Here is an 18,492-nt window from a genome sequence, read left to right on the forward strand (position 1 = left end):
AAAGAGAACAGTCATTCAGACAGAAAGGCAGGTGGAATTTCTCCAAGACGGCAGAAGGTCTCAAAAGTCCTGATCTCTAATTTCAAACTCACACTAACACTTTATCATTCAATGAAAATGAGGTAAGAGGACAATTAGGGAAAAAGGAAGACTTCTGTTTGGTTTCCTTAGTAGGTATTCCAGCAGAGGTCACTAGATACGTTTAGAAAACCACACATTTTGCTTTGACAACATGTAATCTTCTTGTAAGTCTTTAGGATATTGAAGGCTTGATTAGCCTTTACCTGCATATCCAGAAAGAGTCAATTAATGTATTTATGGAACACCTATTATGTGCTATTATTCTGGAAGCTGAAGGTATTTTAATAAACAGTAAACAAGTCCTTGCCTTCATGTGGACAGATAGGCATCAATCTTGTTAACAACTAAACAATATTATTTCAGCTGTTACTAAGTTTGTGAAGAAGAAAAACTGCAAAGTGATAGTACTATTCAATAGAAATGAGTGTCTTAGCTGGAGAGTGCTTGGAAGATTGTTCTGAGAAAATGATATTTGAATTGAGACACAAAGGATAAGAAAGAGGCAAAATGTTGAAGATCTGGAGGAAAAGGGAGCCCTAGCACATTGTTGGTGGGAATGTAAAGTGGTGTAGCCACTATGGAAAACAGTATGGAGGTTCTCAAAAGCTTTAAAAAAAAAAAAGTACTACAATATGATCAAGCAATTCTGCTTCTAGGTTTTTATCTGAAGGAAATTAAATCACTAACTCAAAAAGATATCAGCATTTTTGTGTTCATTTTACAGCATTATTTGCATTAGTTGAGACTAAAGATGATGTGTTTGTAGGATTTGGACGTGCATCATATGAATATTTAACTTCTGAAAATTCAATTATATCTTCTAGACAAAAAGAAAACAGAAAGAACAAGAGAAAACAATTTAAATAGCTTGGGAGGATCCATGTGATGAGGCGAGAGGTTACCCCAGATGAGGGGGAACTAGGAAACCACATTTCCTACATTTGGTCTTTCCATAGTCTGAGTATCTCATTGGCTGAGTATCTCATGTTACTGAGGTTTGACATACATCTTTCCATTTGTATAATGGCTATAGAATCCAACCTCAGTAAAAATGGCTCCAATTAACTCTATGTAAAAGATAGTAGCAATTTGCAGTAGAGTAATAATAGCGAAAGTAGAGAGAAGTAGGTAGTGGGATATGGGTAACAGTCGGCAGAACGTGGAATTGATTGGGTGTGGAAAAGTAAGGGTAGTTTGGTACCTACCAAAGAAGGCAGATGGTTAGGTAGTGGACTAAAGTAAGAAATATGGGGGGGAAGAATAGATTAATTTGAGAAACTAGGTAATGACTTCAATTTTAGAAATGGCAAGTTTGAGATACCAGCCAGATGTAGAAAGTTAGATATTTTTGCCTCCTCAGAACCTCAGACAAGAAGTCTGGGACACAGCTGGTAACTGAAGCCACGGGAGTAGTGAGATCTCAGGAAGAGGGAGTGCAGAGTGGGTAGGGTAGATCCGCTGGGAAGAGTAGGGTACATTGTTCCAGAAAGTTCAACTTTTATGGCAACGACGATGATATGGCACCCTGAGTTGTACTTGGTACATACAGCACTGCACAAAGGGTACAATTATTTCTCAAAAATGGGGATTTCACACAAAACTTTGGATCTCTATGTTTCATTGAAAACAAAATCTAAACCCATTTTTCCTATTTTTTGACAAAGATAATAATCTGCTAGAGTAAATCTGTCCTTTTAACTGCCATCAGGGTCACCTTAGTCCCATGGGGCTATTTCACTCATTTACCCTGTCACATCTCTAGAAACACAGGAATCTTAACTTCTGATTCACTTTTTTTTCTGTGCATATTTGGAGTTGATGATCAGGAAATGGCCAAAGAAGGAGGAAGTAATAATTGTTAAATTAACATTGTAATCTAAATGGACAATGTCCACCCATCATATTCAAGACAATGAGAAGGATTTTTGACTTTGACTGTTGAGATTTTTTTTTAGAGACAGCGTAAACAGAGTCTTACTCAGACACCCAGGACATGTTTTTAGTGTAGACTTTTTGCTTTACTGTGCTGTCTTCTCTGGTTTTATTTTAATCTCTTCTTTAACTGAGTAGAGTATAAAAGATAAAGATATTCAGAAGGGTAGCTTTAGCCCCTTTAAATAAAGAGGTGAAAGAATGAGATTTTGAGCAAGAGAGGAGGCAGAGATATCTCTCTGGAAACAGTCACCCTGAGAAGTTCAATCACATTTTGTGATGTTTTTGTCAATGAACACCCCTCCTCCATTTCGCAGTAAATTTCCAGTAAAATCAATATGAGCGTTTTTTTAAAAATCAGATAAAAAATCAGAATCTGGAGCAAAGGTTTGTGAGGATGGGAGCAAAAGCTGCCAAGAGCAGGAAACAGATGCTGTATATTTACCAGAAGGTTGGTAGAGGAGCAACATAGTGGAATTGTTAAAAATGAGGGCTTTGGAGTTGGGCTCATCTCAGTGAGAAGTGGACTATTTACTAGCCTGTAACATAGGGGTGATAATATTTACTTCTTGACGATGTTGTGAGGATTAGATAAGAGAATGTACACATGTCTCTCCTACAATATCTTCAAAATCCTGCTTCTCAGCATCCAGAGACTGCAATCTAGATGCATGAAGTTGACTGATGACAGCCCAGCTCAAGCTGCTAACCTCTCCCTCCTGCCCTGGTCTCAACTCAATATTTCTAACCTCCACACCAGTGTCCCTGCATCTACGTAGAGCTTGGAGGAAAGGGAGTTTAATGGCAGCCAACTAATGCTCTTCTAACTATGGGCTTACTTTTCTGATAATCTCCACCAATTCAGGATGTAAAATATTGGCAAATATTTTTACATAGTAATTTTATAGTAAACACAGATATGTATACTATGCCAAGGCTCATATATATATATACACATATACATATATGTGTGTGTGTGTGTATAAATGTAAATGTCAAAATGACAAGGGTAACAAATAATGTATGTGGTGATGTTAAATGAATTTCCTTCCCAAACGGTGTCATGGAAATAGTTGATTTAGTAATATTTATTTGTTTGTTTGCTTTTGATATAATGAAAGAAACTGTAATGGTAGTACGGCCATTGCACTAGATCAGTTTCTGCTGGGCAGAACACCTGTTAGTAATCACCCACTTTCCCTTCCTTGTCAAGGCTCAGCGTAGTTAGGCAAACATACACAACTTGATGAAACCAGCAGTACATGAGACCCCAATTAATTCTTTTACCATCAATGTTCATCAGATGTCTCCTTGAGATCAGATATTTTTTTGATTTAGCCATTTATATCGACCTAATAAATCTCCATTTTGTGTGCAGAAGGTATAAGATCTTGTTCTCATTAAACACAAGTCTTGGATTTGATGGAGTCAGAACAAAAGGAAAAGTCATAATAGTCATAGACATTACCTTGCCCTGTTTATAAACACAATTCCATGGGAAAATCAGATTTTAAAATTTAATGTTAGATTATATTCGCATTTAAAGTTTTTTTGGGGGGCGGCGCCTGGGTGGCTCAGTCGGTTCAGCGTCCGACTTCAGCTCAGGTCATGATCTCGCGGTTCGTGAGTTCAAGCCCCACATCAGGCTCTGTGCTGATGGCTCAGAGCCTGGAGCCTGTTTCAGAGTCTGTGTCTCCCTCTCTCTCTGACCCTCCCCCATTCGTGCTCTGTCTTTCTCTGTCTCAAAAATAAATAAACATTAAAAAAAATTAAAAAAAAATAAAGTTTTTTTTTTTTTAAATCATATCTTTCATAAGACCAGTAGAGAGTTTCTCAATCACTACACTTGGAAGAGAAGTGTTACTTTATGTAGTTGGCAATTCCACTTGCACTTTGACTAGAAAACAAGTTGTTCTTTTAACACTGAAGTGGCTCCCAAGGAATACTGTAGAGTCATTTTCCTGATAAGTGATTATAAAACTCTTCAGTATTGGGGCACCTGGGTGGCTCAGTTAGTTATGCATCCAACTCTTGATCTCAGCTCGGGCCTTGATCTCAGGGTCATGAGTTCAAGCCCTGTGTTGGACTCCATGGTGGGCATGGAGACTACTTTAAAAAAAATTGGTGTTGATGTAGACTGGAAGGTTAAGAAGAGGAAAGGGGTATAGAAGGGTATTAGAATGCCAAAAGATTTCTTTCTAAACCCATGCACTAGCCTACAGATGGCAAATATGTTCTATTTGTTTTAACAGCTCTTCCTAACACAGTGCAATGAAGATAGGTATGCATGGGAGTATATGCTTCATCATTACTGATATCTTAATAATTAAGAGCATGGGTTTGATTATCGGGCTGGTGTGTGTGTGTGTGTGTGTGTGTGTGTGTGTGAGATCCCAGGCAATTACTTTAAATGAAGTCAGTGTTTCATCAAACATGTGTATAACCATGTAGTTAAATCCACAAATGATTGAATAAATCAGTGATAAATTAATGAATGGTTGATTAAAGGTAATGCTGTTCTGTTACTTAATAGGTCATGTTAACTTTATTATGGGAAAAGAAATACATTTTCTTTCATATTTTTTTAGAGATGTTACTTAGAAAGATCAGCTTTGCTTGAAGAACCAAAAGTTCATTTCATGAATAAAAACAAACTTTAAAAATGCTTCCTTTTTATGGGCACCTCAGTGGTTCAGTCAGTTGAGTGTCTGGCTTAGGTCATGATCTCATGGTTCTTGGTTCTTAAGTTTGAGCCCTGCCTCGGGCTCACTGCTGTCAGTGCAAAGCTTGCTTCAGATCCTCTAATCCCTCTCTCTCTGTCCCTCCCACCCCCCATCTCAAAAATAAGCGTGAAAAAAATAGAAAGCTTCCTTTTTAGAATATGTACTAAACTGGTTTTCCCATTATTCCTGGGAATATGGCCACCTGACAGAGAACACATTTCTCAGCTTTCTGCAGACCAGGTGTAGACATGCAACTAATTTTTTACCAAAGGAAGGTGAACAGATTGATTTGTGTCCCTGACTTCAGTTTTCCCCCAAATGCCATAATTCATAAAAAATATTTTCTCCGTGAAAATATATCATATAATACCATAATTAGATAAATAGTAGTTCTTATATAAAGGGTAACATATTCCTTAGGGTGAACCAATCAGGAAATACAAAGTACTGCAGTACCAGCAGGTATCTCTCAGGTAAGTTCAGGAAATTAATAATCAGAATATAAAGCATGCAGTTTTTTTTTTTTAGGAATTATTCCGTTTATTAGATGAATGTTTTGTGTGTCAGTCTGAGTACTCCCAGAAGCACGTGCCAAGACAGAATTAAGTGTGTAAGGATTTTATTAGGTAAAACAAAGGTGAGGGGAAATATGGAGGGATCTGGAGAAGTCAGGGAGGGCAACGTCAACCCTGAGACAGAGAAGAGGAAGATCACTATGCAGTCTATGGCCAACCTCAGAGGAATCTTGTGTCTCCCAAGAAGAAGGTGCTGTGACCAGTGATTGGCTTGGGAGCAGTCCCTGGGAAGCTGGCTTCAGCGCAGTGTGCAGCATGCAGTTTCTTTTTTCTTTTTCTTTTCTTTTTTTTTTTTTTTTCAATTTATTTATTTATTTTGAGAAGAGCACGGGAGAGAGAGCAAGCGAGCACAGAAGCACAAGTCGGGGAGGGGCAGAGAGAGGGAAAGAGTCCCAAGCAGGCTGTGTCCCTGGGGAGCCCCATGCATGGTGCTCCATCTCAGGAACCCGTGAGATCATGACTTGAGCTGAAATCAAGAGTGAACTGTTTAACCGACTGAGCCAGCCAGGTGCCCCAGCATGTAGTATCTTCTGAAATAACCAAGGTAACCAGGAAGAATTAAAAATTAAAAGCAATCTGTTATCTCATTGGCAATTAGACTAGCAGTTCTTACCTTCAGGGGAGAGATGGGCAAATAGACAGAGACAAGTTAGATTATGCAATTAAAAACAGATGTTGAGGAGCACCTGTCTGGCTCAGTCAGTGGAGTGTACAACTTTTGATCTCAGTGTCATGAGTTTGAGCCCCTCATGGGGGACAGAGATTTTTAAAAAATAAATAAACTTTAAAAAACAACTGATGTTGAGTCCTTAAGTCCTAGACCAAATTAATGTCTGGATTGAAATTCAAAGATACTGTTGTTGTTGTTGTTGTTTTCTGAAAGCATTTATTATCTCAACTTTGCAACTGGCTAAAATTAGGACTTGATTCAAGAATAGAACATACAGCTTTCACAAGACTTGTGGAAAAATAGAAAAAGACCTTGAAAGTTGTTTTTAAAGTGTATTTAGTTGCACACTGCAAATCTTAATTAGGAATTTTAAAAATCTAAATATTTTATAAAGCAAAAAGTCTACATGTTTGCAACTAAATGAATTCTACAAAGAAGTTTTGTTTTGTTTTGTTTTGTTATGTTTTTAGTTTTTTTTTTTTCAGTTTTTGCTCACTACTGGTTCAATATCTGGCACCGTTCATCACATCACAGGAGCTCTGGGGACATACTGAGATATATGTATCAGTCTATGGGATACAATTTTGTCTTAATTTTTGTAGACTATTAGAAACTCACCTTTATCAAAATGCATCATTTAAAATAAAAAATGCTGTCTTCTTCAGGAAGGAACAGGGAAGTTTGTAGAATAACAGGAAGAAAAAGTAGTTATCTATCCTAAACACATTTCTTTCTCTTTTGATTTTTTTTTTTTTTTTTTTGAGGACTTCAGAAGATTCTAACGGCTAGGCTTTTACTCTGATAATTATTTTGCTAGAATGATATTTTTGGAACTACATCTTCATGGAGAATTGACCTTAAAACTGTCTGAAAGATCAGGTAGAAAGGAATCCATCTCTGCTGGTGCAATGAATTTATTCTCCAGAGTCAGCAAATGACACCGCAATTGGACTAGCGAAAACAAAATTCTCTGAGAAAGACTGCTAACCCAGTGTCCTTACTCTGGATAGCAGAAGACTGAGTCTTGGATAGCAGAAGACTGAGTGCAAATCAAACAGCATTGACCCAGTTGAGGTACGTAATGCTTATCAATCTCCGGAGGGCTTCCCTAACTAGGATTTAATGAAGAAAACAGGGTTAGGTACGAATGAGTGAATTCACATTATGCCATTAATAATATGAACAATTTTTAAACACTTAACTGAAGCCTAATCTATACAGCAAAAACAAATGATAATTTGTTATTAGTTTCTAGTTTCTTCCTTGCAAGAAACGCTGAAACCCTTAGGTAGTTGTGGCTGGTAGAAAAGTCATTCTTCTCATTATTTCTAGATCTTCTTTTGAGATACCTGGGTTTTACTGATGCTTTCCCTAAAGATTCTTATCAATTACTCTCATGATACTGTCTACTGGGGATCATTACGTCTCTCAAGAGCCTGTTTCCCTCTGCTGCCTCTGTTGCTACCATGGTCCAAGTCACCCTCAGTTATAACCTGTTAACTTCTTATTCCTCCCACCTACACCGCCCCCCCCCCCACACACACACATCACGTCAGCTCTTCTTCCTGTAGCATACACACACAATCTACTTTCTACGCAGCAACTAGAGTGATCATTTTAATAGGAAAATTGCAACATCTCATCTAATTCTAATGTACTAGGATAATCCACCACCACCAAAACAACCACTACCCCTTTAAACCTTCATTCCACCACGCAAAAACATCAATTCATTCAGATTCTGCTGGGGGTTCAGGTAATTTCATATTGGGAAGAACAGATATTGTTATAATGTTGTCTTCTCACCCAGGAATATAAAATATCTCTGTGTTCAAGTCTTTTCATTGGTAAATTTTGTAACATAAAATTATTCCATTATAATTTATAATAGTAATTTTATAATTTTTATATGAGATTTTACTTTTATTTTGCTTTTCTTGTTTAATTTATTCATATGTATTTTAAAGCCTTTATCATTAGTGTGACATGTGAGAGGAGGTTTTTTTTCACTTCCATTTTGAATTTTTCTAGTATAAAAGAAAGCCATCAGTGTTTATATAGTTAGTTTGTATCTGCCATCCTATTCAATTGTCATATTAGCACTGATAGGTTTTTAAATGCTGCTTCTTGGATTGTTTAGGTAGGCAGTCATCTAAAACAGTAATTCCTTCCCAGTATCTATAACCCATTTCATTTTTGTTTGGTTGCAATAGCTGGAATATGCCAAACATTGCCAAATAACAATGACAAACATCTATAATGTTTTACTGACTTTAATGACACTACTTTTAGTATTTTAATATAGTATTTGCTATTGACCTGTAAAATATAGCCTTTTTCATGTTGAGTAGGTTTACTTAATTTTCTCTTATTTTTACTGTATCAATTCTACTTCTTTTATTCAATTTGTTAATTTCAGATACAGCGTTTTATTTTATTTTATTTATTTTATTTTTTTTATTTTTTTCAATGTTTATTTATTTTTGGGACAGAGAGAGACAGAGCATGAACAGGGGAGGGGCAGAGAGAGAGGGAGACACAGAATCGGAAACAGGCTCCAGGCTCCGAGCCATCAGCCCAGAGCCTGACGCGGGGCTCGAACTCACGGACCGCGAGAACTCACGGACCTGGCTGAAGTCGGACGCTTAACCGACTGCGCCACCCAGGCGCCCCATACAGCGTTTTATTTTAAAGAATTTCCTGGGTTGTGTTTAACATCGATCTTCCAGAGCCACCTGGGTGGCTCAGTTGGTTAAGCAACGGGCTCTTGATTTCGGGTCAGGTCATGATCTCACCAAGGTGAAATTCAGCCCCACGTGGGGCTCTGCAACGGCAGCATGGAGCCTGCTTTGGATTCTCTCTCTCTCTCTGCCCTTCCCCTGCTAGCACATGCGCACTCTCTCAAAATAAAATAAATAAGACTTAGGAAAAAAAAGAAAAAGAGATTCTTTCTTGCCAGAGTCCAGCTCCAGTAGGTCCAGGGGTTCCCGAAGGATGAATGGTGTCCACGAAAATAACAAATGGACACAGACAACAGCAGTGTGTTAGATTGGCCGCTTTATTGTGGCAAACGTGGCATTATGTTTGTTAGCAATTTCCTTGTAGCGTGTGTCATCTATGTTTCTCGGCATTACCTAATTCTAAAAATGTTCCTTTGTGTAATCACCCATTAAGGAACTTCATGGTTATTTCTTTGTAACATTCCCTCCTGCCCTTTGTTTATTGATTAATTTCCTCATATTATTTTCATTATGTATCTACATTTATTTATAGTTTATAAGGCATTTGCTTTGCTATTTTCATGAAAGGTCATCTAGCTCTCAACACCTCAAGTGAAACATTTACAGGGACATGACTTCTTAATTTTTCCTTTGAACCATTTGCGGTACAAGGAACAAAAGTATTCGCTTTGGTCTGGGGTGCCAGGAGGGAGCCAAGAGGGCCCTGGGAACCCACCCCTTATACATTCCCAGAGACAATGTATACCTAGGAACTAATGAACCATTCTGTACCTTCACCCACCAGGTCCAATTATCATCTGGAATGTCTCCTGGGGGCCAAGTGGGCCTAGGGGTTGGAGTAACTTTTATCCATGGATACATTCCTTTGTTGCCGGAGTGGGGATTTTGAACCCATTTGTCCCCCTCCTTGGCTGGGAAATATATGGGGGCTATCCCTTCTTTAGGTAGGGGAGGGGCAGGCGGGGGTGGCAATGGCTGGATATAAGGTTTCTTTTTTGTCCTGGGGGTCATCCCCAGAAAATATCCCCGAGTTTGCCCCCATGGGTTTATTTTGAATCATCAGTGTCAATTGGACCACGGGGATGGCCATGATGAGTAACAGGAGGGATACTAGTAGCTTTCCATTCGGAGGGGCGCTATGCATTGCCCTTCTGCTAACCACCCGGGCTGTGCCATCAGGAAGGCTGAATGGATTGGCTCCCAGCACTTTCTCTCCCTTTGCTCCTCCTCTTCTCTGACATGTGAGCGCCCACACTCTCTCTCTAAAACAGTAATAACAATAACAATAACATCAGTCTTCCACATTAACGTTTAGGCAGTAATTTCTAATTCTAACATACTAGGATAAATCCACCACTACCAAAACAACCACCACCCCCTCAAACCTTCATTCCACCACACAAAAGCATCAATTCATTCAGATTCTGCTAGGAGTTCAGGTGATTTCATATTGGGAAGAACAGATATTGTTACAATGCTGTCTTCCCACCCAGGAACATAAAATATCTAATGTCTATCTGTTGTGGTCACTTCTGTATCTCTACACCTAGCAAATCACCTGACCTATTACAGGCACTCCAGAAATAGTTCCGGAAATAACAGATGAATGAGGGTCTCCATAGCTTCCTAAAGAGTTTGCGGCTAATTATTGTCCGAGGAACATTTTCTTATGTAATTTTAATATGTGTGCTCTGTGATATCTGGGCAGCTTCTTGTGATTTTGCCATTTTTGTGTTCAACACTCCTTGGCAAAAATGGATCACTTTTTGAAAGAAGAATAATTTCCTCGCTGGGGTCTGACATTAAAAAAAAAAAGATTCTCCCATTGGGCAAAAGCATAATCATCTTTTGTTGATTATTACTAGCTTAGAGCTTAACAATTTCATGTCACTGAATGATTCATTCTAAACCAAGTTCAGCCAGGTTTGAAGGCAATGGATATCATTACTGACAGTCTTCCCTGACTCCTCCTCTTTTCCATCTACATTCCCCATACCAAACCTCATAGAATCAAACATTTCTAAAGAACTTGGTTGTGTCAGCCAATGTGCTAGATAGTTTACGTCTTTTGAGTATTTTGTTCTTATAGCAATCCTGGTGGGAAGTACCAATATGCATGCACATTTTACAGAAATGAAAATCAAGACTGAGGTTAATGAACTGGTTTAAAGTCATGCTGACAAGTGTTAGAGCCAGGATTCATGTCAGGCAGTCCGGCTCTAGAATCTGCACTCCTGACACTGTGGCCTAACCCCTGCTCATTGCTCTTAGTGTTATCAGTGCAGCCTCGCAAATATCTCCAGCCTTCTCCCGTTTCTCTACTTCTCCATCACTACAACCCGGAGTAAATTACAATCATCTCTTGTAATAGTTTCCAGGATCCACTCTTGCCATTTGGAAACCAAAGTGCTTTTTGAAAATACAAATCCGATCAAGTCATACTCAGACTCAAAACACTCGATTGCCTCCAAATTCTTAGACTAAGTATTCAGATCCTAAACCTGTATGACAGGATTTTGTAGAATATAGTAAATGCGTATTTCTGCAGCTCTCTCTCTCTCTCTCTTTTTTTTTTTTTTTTTTTCTGAATCCCAGCTACACTGGCTTTCTTCCAGTTTCTTGAATAAGCCATGACCCTTTCGACCTCATAGACTTTGTACATGCTGTGCTCTCTTCCTGGAATGCTCTGCTTCTCTTTCACCATCAGATCTAATGTAACTGTCCCAGAGAGAAGCTTTCTGTGGTTCCCTAAATAGGGCAGGTTCCTCTGTTAAAAGTCCTTGTTAGCATCCTGCAATTTTCCCTCATAATACTTAACACAGTTTGTGATTATATGTTTCTAGTTGTGTGATTATTTGATTAGTGTCTTTTTCCCTACTATGTTTCATGGCTGTTGCCTTCCACTCTTTTTTTAGAGCCTGTCACAGTGCATGGTACATAAGCACTCAATCAAAATTACTGACTAGATTCATGAATGTGCACCTGTTTCTGGGGGCACAGGCAGAATTCTTCATATTTAGGCACTTAAAGCAAGATTAGGCAAATTTCAGTCATCAAGCATGGGTAAAATGTTGAAATGTCACAGTTGCAAAAATACTGAGTATTTCTCTAAGGAAAAGATAGAAGATTTGGAAAGGATTGAAGGAAAGAAGAAGGGAAAGAAGGCTTTCTAACCCAGCCCTATCATGGAAGAAAGTCGAACGCACTTTTCAGGACAAGAAACTCTGCCTTCTTGGGGACAATCCCTCTTTCAGGAAATGATGCATTTCTTCCCTGTGACAAGCATCTCCATACATCCTAGCATCATGGCAGTCAGTTCTCAGGTTAAGGAATTGAGGAAGAGGAGGGGAGAGATTACTTATCTTTTATAAAACATATTTATGTCAATGAATGTCCTTCTTTAGAGAGTTTAATGAGTATGTTATTCTTACATCCAAAAACCCTGAAAGATCATAACTATTCAAATAGCCTAAATATTGTCAGCATTCACTGTAGATTTCTTTCTTTCCTTCTTTCTTTCTTTCTTTCTTTCTTTCTTTCTTTCTTTCTTTTAATTTTTTAATGTTTACTTTTGAGAGAGAGAGACAGCACAAGCGAGGGAGGGGCAGAGAGAGAAGGAGACACAGAATTCGAAGCGGGCTCCAGGCTCTGAGCTGTCAGCACAGAGCCTGATGCAGGGCTCGAACTCAAGAACGGTGCGATCATGACCTGAGCCAACCAAAGGAGCCACCTAGGCGCCCCTCACTGTAGATTTCTAGATGCTCAGTGCGTTGCACCACCACAACTTCCTGTAGCGAATATCTCTGTGGAAGTAAGCCCCTGCCACTGGCTCCCGTCTCTCCTCATCTAACACTCAGAACTGGGAATCTGACGCTCCAGCGACACCAGGCTGCACTTCAAAGCCCCTCCCACCCCCCCCCCCCCCCACCCCCGCACAGTGATGTGACCTGTTTCTTTTCCTGTGTGCTTCTAGTTCCTCTCTCCTCTGGCTGGCTTAGTGAGTCGGCTGCTCATTCTGCACTTGGCCAACTCCTCTCTCATCCTCTAGGTGTCACTAGACCAACGTTTTTTGAGGCTCCACTTTCCTAGGTTATGGTAACTATTCCTTCGTGATGCTTCTTTATTGTTCTGTGCCAATTCTCTGGCTACATTTGTCATACTGCGTTTTATAACATTTTTCTGTTTGCATAACAAGTCTTGTTTCTTAACAAGACTGTCGAAAGTGGCATTGTCTTGTTTTCATCTTTGAATCCCAGTCCCAAGCACAATATCTGGAGCATAATTGTCAAGAATTCTGGAGGTTTTGCTTGCAGTGGCCTTTTATGCAGTTGTATTTACTTATGATATACATTTTTATACAATATTTCAAACGGTTTACAATGATACATTCAATAACAGGAAAATACCACAATTTTGAAGAAGGGTTAAAAAAAGAATAATAAGAACATGGATAAAGGATACTTAGGAATAAAGTTAAACCTGGATGCCATCATAAGTAAAACTTCTTATAGTATGAACCTGTCTCAAATATGTCCATCATTGCTCTTATTCCATTCTTAATGTTCACAAAATAAGCAGCAAAAGCAATTTTTTTACATTTAAAAGGATTTTATATATATATAATTTTTTTAATGTTTATTTATTTTTGAGACAGAGAGAGAGCGAGCACAATCAGGGGAGGGGCCCAGAGAGAGAGAATCTCAAGCAGGTTCCACACTACCAGCACAGAGCCCAATGTAGGGCTCAACCTCATGAACCAGGAGATTATGAACTGAGCCTAAATCAAGAGTCAGACACTTAACTAACTGAGCCACCCAGGGCCCCTAAATATATTTTTATTATTATTATTATTAAAATTCAAATGACCTTACTATTTATTATATGGGTTGAGGCATGGAGGAAAGTGTTAAGTGACATTTATTTAGTTACTTATTTATCTATGTACTTTAAGTACATAGGGGCTCAAACTCACGACCCTGAGATCAAGAGTCTCATGCTGTACCAACTGAGTCAGCCAAGCACCCCCCCTTTTTTTAAAGTAAATAAATGATATTTAATTTTAAAATGAGATGTAAATATATTACTGAGCTTACAACACATTCAAGATTAACATACAGAAAAAAATGTTTTCTTATGCATCTTGCATAAATACAATAAAGTATAAAATAGGTCTTTTAACCTAAAAATAGTTCTGCAAATACACAGTTGAACTAATTTTCATGAAAAGTATGCTTGTGTCAAACACATTATGCTAGCACACTTCCCTCTCCCATCCCCCCACACTATTATTAGGGTAGAAACAAAGAGTAATAAATTTTTAAATCTGAAGTAAGCTCATGATGTTGCCTTGCAAAGCCCTTGGCTAATATATAGGGGTTATTTTTGTCTACTGTTAAAAATATCTTGTGCATTGTTCTTAGAATTATGTAGCTGATTAGAAAGGACCATTTACGATGTTGGCATGAATTGAAAGCACCAGCTGCCTGCTGTCAGGTGGGAGTCACAATTTCCAGGCAGCCTTCTAGATCCTCATTGCTAAGAGGACTTGCCCGGTAACCATGAATGTTTTGTAATGTGAGTGGCAAATACCATGTCAGTAGAACAAACAAGAGATAACCTGAGAAGTGAGTTGTCATCATTGTCTGATTTTTTTTCCCCCTTGGGAGAAAAATTCCCCGTGTTATTTAACCCTTCAAAACCTCAGGGTTTTCTATAATTTTTAGAAAGTTGTTTTCATGCCAAACCAGATTCAGAATGATCTCGTCACCTATATGTCTGTTCTGTGTTCCTTAGTAATACAATTTCTTGGTTGGTTTAAAAGAAGTTAAATTAAATCTGTCTTCTAGGGATGTAAGAATTTGTTTTTCCTGGGGCGCCTGGGTGGCTCAGTCGGTTAAGCGTCCGACTTCAACTCAGGTCACAATCTCGCGATCTGTGAGTTCAAGCCCCGCGTCGGGCTCTGGGCTGGTGGCTCAGAGCCTGGAGCCTGCTTCGGATCCTGTGTCTCCCTCTCTCTCTGCCCCTCCCCCATTCATGCTCTGTCTCTTTCTGTCTCAAAAATAAATAAACGTTAAAAAAAAAAAAGAATTTGTTTTTCCTCCATATCACCCAGTTAAATCTATTGGTTTTAAGATTGTAACACCTGTCCTTTATTATCTGAGCAAGAAGTAATATAGGGCATTTAAGAAGAATGGTGGTGGGGTGCCTGAATGGTTCAATTGGTTGAGCATCCGGCTTCAGATCAGATCATGGTCTCATGGTTCATGAGTTCGAGCCTCACACTGGGCTCATTGCTGCCAGTGCAGAGCCCACTTTGGATCCTCTGTCCTCCTCTCTCTCTGTCCCTCTCTTGCTCATGCTCTTACTCTCTCTCTCTCAAAAATGAATAAACTGTTTTTTAAATGAAAAAAATAAAAAGAATGGTGGTTCTTTCATCATTAGCTCCTCTGAGTCTCAAGCTAATAATCTGGAGATAAGGAAACATGTCTCAATATTAGATTCAGATTCCCTGAAACACAGTGTATATTCAGAAACTTGTATCATGGGCTTGAAAAGGGACATAGAATTTACTTCTTATAATAATGCTTCTTCTGTGTTATACAATGAAAATATCTTATACAGTGTAATTTAGTAGAATCTCAAACTTTCTCAAGAGAAAATAATAGATCTTGAGAAAGCTTGTGAAATCTGACTTCTGTGAACAATAGTAAATAGCTTGTACAGTCTAATGACCTGATTGGCATGGGTTGCTTTACTTTATGATGCAGGTGAAAACATTAAGAGAAACTTTTTACTAGAACATTTAAAATGTCTGCAAAGGACGCTTCATGAAATAAGTTGTTTTTGTTATTTTTCCACATTGCAGAGGCTGAGGAAAAGGTGAAACAGACAAAATTAATCCATCGAAATTTCTGAAGATTTTAATGTCCTTGCTGTTATTTTTTACATTAAAAGCAATGTTTAATATTTTAAAGTTTATTTATTTGGAGAGAGAAGTGCTTCAGCAGGGGAGGTACAGAGACAGAGGAAGAGAGAGAGAGAGAGAGAGAGAGAGAGAGAGAGAATCCCAAGCAGGCTCCAAACAGCACAGAGCCTGACGTGGGGCTCGAACCCATGAAACATGAGATCATGACCTGAGCCGAAATCAAGAATCAGATGCTTAACTGACTGAGCGATCCATGCATCCAACATCTTTTTTTAAACTTTAATAAGTAATACATTTGCCTGCTTCGAAAACCATCAATAATAAAAATTATACCCTAAAATGTCCCCTTCCTCATGCCCAGCTCTCACCACACCCTCTTCCCCAACTACCACCCATTAGCTGTAAAGCTACATTGGCTTTTTCATAGTTTCTCAATGTACATACCATTAAGGATAAAATGTGGTTTTTTTCTCCCTCCATTTTCTACAGGCTATTCTTTTCACTTATCAATCCATCTTTCTGTCTTGCTATGTGGAAAACATGGTCATTCCATTACACAATGGAATAATATTCTACTGAGTGTGTAGATATACTTCAATAGTCCTCTATTGATAGACATTTCAATTGTTAACTGTCTTGTACTATTATAAACAATGCTGCCCAACTAAACTAAAACATACAATCATGTCATTCTTATGCTAACAGGTAGAATTCATTCCCCAAAATGAAATTTCTGAATGAAAAGCATTTGCTTTTAAATTTTGATAACTATTGCTCCATTGCCCTCCGTAAGAGTTATATCAATTCATGCTCCTTGCAGCATTGTATGAGCTCCATTCCCCACAGGCATGGGATTAGAGTATATTATCAAACATTTGGATTTCTATTAGGTAAAAGATTGTGTGTCCAAATATTTTTAACTTGTACTTCTTATGAAAGAAGTTGAGAATTTTTTTTCACATATTTCATAGTAATCTGCTTTCTTTTTATTTATTTTTTTTATCTTCTTCCTTTTTACCTGAGCTGTCTATTCATATACCTTCAATTATTTTTCTATGGAATTTAAGAATTCAGTTTCTAAGAAGTCCTTATTGGGAGATTCACCCTGCGCCTGTTTATGAGTTGATATATTTCCTTCCAGCTTTTTGTTGCCTTTTGACTTTTCTTATGTTGTTTTTCCAGGCAGGCAGTTCTTTTTTTTCTGTAGTTGAATTGAACAAGTCTTTTTTTTTTTTTTTAATGACTCTGGATTTGGAGACTTAGTTTTAAAGGTGCTTCCAAGGTCCAGGTAATAAAGGAATGTAGTACATATGTATATATAATGTGTATATGTATATACATATATAATTTGTGTATATGTATATACATATATAATTTGTATATATACATATATATACATATACATATATAATTTGTATATGTATATACACACATATATACATATGTGTATATATACACATTATAACTAATGTATTTTTTTTCTTTTTGCGTTTAAATTTTGATTCACTTTAAAAATTGTTCTAGTTCAAAGTGTGAGGCACAAACACCAATTCTTTTTCAATCATGCTATTGGGTTATTCATAACTCTTTCTGCATATCTCTATCTTCTTTTTCTATTTTTTTTTCAACGTTTATTTATTTTTGGGACAGAGAGAGACAGAGCATGAACGGGGGAGGGGCAGAGAGAGAGGGAGACACAGAATCGGAAACAGGCTCCAGGCTCCAGGCTCTGAGCCATCAGCCCAGAGCTTGACGCGGGCTCGAACTCCCGGACCGGGAGATCGTGACCTGGCTGAAGTCGGACGCTTAACTGACTGTGCCACGCAGGCGCCCCTATCTTCTTTTTCTAAATCATCCCCATAAAGCATCTTTCAGTTCACAAAGATTTACTGTTCAGAACTGCCATGGCACTTAGGATTTTACCACTGTACTTTTATCATAATAATGTGCCTGTGTAGGGCTTTATAATTTATTTAAAGTTATTTATTTAAGTCATCTCTACACCTAACATGAGGCTCGAACTCATAATCCCAAGATCAAGAGTTGCATGCTCCAGGGTGCCTGGATGGCTCAGTCGGTTAAGTGTCTGACTCTTGATTTGCATTGACAGCATGGACAGCACAGAGCTTGCTTGGGATTCTCTCTCTGCCCCTCACCAAAGCTCCCTTTCTCTGAAAACAAACAAACAAGTAAAAAACAAACAAACAAAAAGAGTTGCATGGTCTCCTCTGACTAAGCCAGCCAGGCACCCTGGGTTTTATCATTTACAAAGACATCTTCTACACGTAATCTCATTTATATCTTTATTCATTACATTAAATTTTTTAAAACATTTATTCATTTTTGATAGAAAGACAGAGAGCCAGTGAGGGAAGGGCAGAGAGAGGGAGACACAGAATCCAAAGCAGGCTCCAGGCTCTGAGCTGTCAGCACAGAGCCTGATGTGGGGCTCAAACCCATGAACCGTGAGATCATGACCTGAGCTGAAGTCAGACACTTAACTCACTGACAGCCACCTAACTGCCCCTATTCATTACATTTTAAGAAAAGAATCTGACATTCTGATCACAAAGATTTGAAGAAGAGCCGTGACTCAGTAAGTGTAATGTTAGGACACAGGCATAACTCTGTGTTCTGTACTCAACGCACAAATGTAATATAACTGCACTTCTAAAGGTTTCATTTTCCTGGAGACATGGACTGTGTCTTCTGACTTCCCACAACAACTAGAAGAGTTATTTATACGAAACACTGAGTAAATATTAGTTTATTGGCTGACTTAGTGTTTTATGACTTCCCCTTTTAATTCTCTGCTTAATTATGTTCACATAGACCTGCTTGCTCC

This window comes from Leopardus geoffroyi, chromosome B4 (assembly GCF_018350155.1).
Source record: "Leopardus geoffroyi isolate Oge1 chromosome B4, O.geoffroyi_Oge1_pat1.0, whole genome shotgun sequence".
NCBI classification, from domain to species: Eukaryota; Metazoa; Chordata; class Mammalia; order Carnivora; family Felidae; genus Leopardus; species Leopardus geoffroyi.